Source organism: Arachis hypogaea, chromosome 12 (genome assembly GCF_003086295.3).
Source record: "Arachis hypogaea cultivar Tifrunner chromosome 12, arahy.Tifrunner.gnm2.J5K5, whole genome shotgun sequence".
NCBI classification, from domain to species: domain Eukaryota; kingdom Viridiplantae; phylum Streptophyta; class Magnoliopsida; order Fabales; family Fabaceae; genus Arachis; species Arachis hypogaea.
In genome coordinates, this window is record NC_092047.1 from 86912186 (window position 1) to 86917043 (window position 4858).

Here is a 4858-nt window from a genome sequence, read left to right on the forward strand (position 1 = left end):
CAATAAATACTTCTATACGTTGCTGTACATTTGGGACCATGGGCGTTGGTGAAACAGACATAATTAAGGTGCTTCGACATTAGGAAGGAATCAACCAAGGTACGGTTTTAGTTTCTCGTAGATAATATATAATATTGCGTGAAAACTTAGGATAGATGACCATATGATAAGCTTGAATGTGTTGAAGTATTGAACTTGATAGATTATATGTACCTATGAGTATGATGAGTAGTGTGGGTGAAGTGTATGTATAAAGTTGATGCATGATATATATGATGGAATTAATGTGTATATATGTGTGTGTGTGGAAAATTATTGATAATAATGATGTGATATGAGCCTTGATGATGGTTGGTGAGGTTGTGATGCAGAATGCGTACGATGATGAGAATTATGAGTTTGAGCAATGAATGTGAAGATGTGGTGCTGTGAATTATTAATGAACTATGTTGTTGTTGGCTATTAATTGTGGGACAAAAATTAATAAAATTGAGTATTGGGAGGTTGTGGAAGGAATGAAATGGTTAGGGAATTACTTTGAGTGTATTTGAAGTTGTGTTAAGGTGTGAACTTTTGTTTTGAAATTAAGAGTTCAGAAAATAGAAGTTTGAACTCTTTTAATAAAAATAGATTTTTAACGAACTTTGACAAATCATAACTTGAGCCTTGGGTATTGGATTTGAATGAAATTTGTTTCAAATTAAAGATAATCTCAAGAGCTTCAAAATTATTTAAAGTTCGTGGAAATTGGAGTTTTATAGAGAAAGTTATGAATGTTGGAAATTAGGTGTATAAAATTGATTTTTAATGACTTAACAGCTTTTGGAGCAAAAGAGAGAGTTGCATACGCGATTTTCACGCGCAACGCGAGCTATGCTCACTGTTTTGTAATCTCGCGTATGCAAGGCAAGGCTTGCGTACTCGGAACCCAATTTTTAAAACACGCATACGCGAGAGTACGCACATGATGCGAGCACTTCCCCCCTATTTTGCACTCTCGCATACGCGAGCCCCCTATTTTAGCCAAAAGTGAGTTTTTTGAATGTTAAGTTAGTCTTCTATCTTTTCAAATCTCCTTTACACTTGTTTAAGGTCCGTTAGTAAGCTTTTAAGCCTTAGAATGAGGATGAGTCTATTAGATGAGTTGAGGAGATGTTGGGAAGGAGTCACGAAATGATAATGAAATTAATGAAGTGTTGGTAACGTTGAATGAGTTTGATTGATATGATGATGAATGGTAGTCTGAGATATATGTGAACGGATAAGATGCAGTGGTATTATCCACTTGCTTCAGATATGAGTTGAGACTTCGGGTAAGATGCAGTAGTGTTATCCACTTGTTCCGGATAAGTGATTGTGATGCATGTGTTGATGAAGGGATGCTGAAATGATTTGATGTGAAATATTTGAGGAAGTGCGGAAATGTATGAATGTATGAGTAATGAATGAGACATAATTAATGGAAATGATGATATTGATGGTTGGATGTGGAGAAGGCGGTAAGGCGCTAATTTCTCGATTCATTCCCCTGCATTCCTTATGATTGTATTGTGTGGGATGTGAGGAAGGTGGTAGGGCACTAATCCCTTATATTTTCCCTCACATTCTCTCTCTTTCTCTCTCTCTCTCTCTCTCTCTCTCTCTCTCTCTGCAAGGTGGTAGGGCACTAATTCCTCGATCGGTATGACACAGCCTCACTAGGAAAAGGTGGTAGGACACTAATCCCCCGATTTACTTTTCCCTAGGTGGATGCCTCCAGGAGAAGGTAGTAGGGTACTGATCCCCTGATGTTATGCCTCCTGGAGATGCACAGACGAGAGACGGCATCTGGGTTAGCTACTGGAATGTGTCGGGTTCTGGCAGTATAACCAATACGTGAGCTCATGGCCAATCAGAAAGGCATACATCATATGTATTTGTCTGTGTTGTTTGAGTTTGCATTACTTGGGGTTGCCTAGTTGATTATCTATAATTATTTGCTATATGTTCTACCTGCTATAACTGCATTCTATCTGTGTTTTTCCTTTTTTGTATTGTATGTATATGCAACTGAGAGATCCCTTGTCTGGCAGAGGAGTGACGAGGGTTGTTCTACCAGAATTTCGGAGGGTTGGAAGAGGCAGAAAGTGAATTGTAGTTGTAACACTCTACCACACAGAGCTTTACGCTTAAGTTCATAAAATAGAGGTGGTGAGTATTACGATCTCTAAAATAAAAATATACATACATAATATAATTGAAAGAATATAATATTCGAGGAGCCTTGAAGGTTAGTTAAGCAAAAACGTGAAAAATAAAAGCGCAACTCTCAAAATAACGATTACTTGTGTACGAAGAAAGGTAAAAGTACATATATATGATGAGTAGAGTGTCAAGGATAGAAATATTCAAACTCTAGACTCAACCTGCGAAGCTAAGGTTGGCTGGAGAATATTTACATAAGAATATACAACCCCAAGTTTCCAAAATACTCAAAATAAACTCTAGTTCTCCATTAAAAGCCTCTATGAGGTACAAGAGTGAAAGATACACAAAATGAGAAGTTTAAACATATATATATATATAGCAAAAGACATAAACCAATATCCCAACTTTGCCGTAACAGAAACTCCAGACACCTAGCGAGGTGCCTCTCGACCTGCATCTGAAAACAATGACAGTTGTACGGAATGAGAACCGGAGGTTCTTAGCATGGTAAAGGTTCCCACGTACATAAGATATATAGTACCGGAAAAGCCAGAAGCAATCCTAGAACTCCTACACTCAAATTTAAAACTTAAAATTATAATTTAAAACCATAATCAATCTAGGGGGCTTATGTTCTAATCCAATTTCCAAACTTAACTCTTCACAAGTTCTCCCATTCCTCCGATCTACTAAAACTTTGGTGAAACTGCCCTCGTCACTCCTTTGTCAGACAAGGGACCTCTCAGATGCATAGACAAACAATGCAGACAAAGAAAACACAGGTAGAAAGCAAATAAAGCAGGTAGAACATATAGCAAATAAGCATAGGAAAAATCACATAGGCAAACCCAAATAGTGCACAATCAAATAAAACAAACATATGCATATGATGTATGCTTATCTTATGGCTGATGATATCATCTGTCGGTTATATAGCCAAACCCGACATGTCCTGGTAGCTAACCGTGGACAAAAACACCCAACACCCTTCGCGGAGCAAACTAGACTGAGTCACAACCCCCTTGCTACTACCCGCTTAACCCAGAGCAAGTGTAGTAACCCACTACTGCTGCTACTATCCAAGCGTCACAAATCATTGACCTGGAGTAAGCAGAACGAACCACAATTCTTGCTACTGTCCAGGTATCTCAATCACTGATCCGAAGCAAATGGGACGAACCACAATCATTGCTACTGCCCATGTACCTCATTCAAAAGTAATTCATTCAATTTCAAATCAATCATCCTCATTTATCATATTCATTCAAGTTTAATGAATCTTTTTCTTTTCATCTCAGCCATCCTTCATCACTTATTCAGTATTTCAACACTTCTCAAGCTTAAATCATCACTTCACAATCTTTCTTCACTTCCAAGTTATCATCCTCTCAAGGTTCAACCCCCTTACTATAATTAAAACTAAGTTTTAGGGCCTTAGGAAGTAAAAATAGAGGTTTAGAGGTTCAAAATCACGTTTAAATCATAAAACACAAGTTGCTGAAAAACAAGGTCCCGCGTACGCATGCAGGGTCTCGCGTACGCGAAGGTGAATTTTACCTTGCTCGTGTACACAGGTATATTCCCGCATACGCGGGACATAAAAACAGAACAGAATGCCCACGTTGCATGTGAGTGTCCGCATACGCAACCCCTTAAATTTACACCCTCGCGTACTGATAAACCCCGATTTTGTGGTTTATCTTGTGCTTATTTTAGGGGATTTTATCACCTTTTCCCATATTTATTCAATGAAATAGCATAGTTTTGTAATTCTCCTTTAATTTGTGTTTAAGTGTAAAAACATGCTTTTTAGGCCCTTAAATTGGTGATTTTAATTCACTTTAATTCCATTCGATGCCTTGATGTGTTTGTTAAGTGATTTTAGGTTCATAAGGCAAGTATGGGGTGGAAGAATTGAAGAGAAAAGCATGCAAAAGGGAGAATTCATGAAGAAATGAGCTTTTGGAGAATTGAGAGCCACATGCACGCGTACGCGTGCATTGGAGATTTTGCAAGTGACACGCACGCGCCCTGCACGCTTACGCGTGGATAGGAGTTTTTGCCATCGACGCGCACGCGTCACCCACGCGTACGCGTGATGCTCAGCACGTGACCCATTTAAAATGAAATCGCTGGGGGTGATTTCTGAGCTGCCCAGGCCCAATTCCAACTCGTTTCTGAGGGTATTTGATGCAAAATTGAAGATTGAGTAGGGGGCACTTGGTTGTAGAATAGCATCATGTAGTTGAGTTTCTAGAGAGAGAAGCTCCTTCTTCTCTCTAGAATTAGGGTTCTTAGGCTTATTTCCATTTTAGATCTAGGTTTTGATTATTGTTCTCATCTTGTTTTCTTTACAATTTTATGCTTCTACACCTTTATTCTCTTAGTTTTCATGTTAATTTCCCTTTTATGCCTCTTTATGTTCATGAACTCTTGTTGGATTTGGATCTCCTTTAATGCAATTTAATGTTTGATGTTCTTTTATTGATGATTTGAGTTGTGAATTTACTTTTCTTGCAATTGGTAGTTGTTAGATTTTATTCTTCCTTGCAATTTATTATGCTTTCCTTGTATGCCTTCCAAGTGTTTGACAAAATGCTTGGAATGATGTTAGAGTAGAATTTGAGCATTCTTAGCTTGGAAAGAGTAATTAAGTAATCTTGAGTCATGA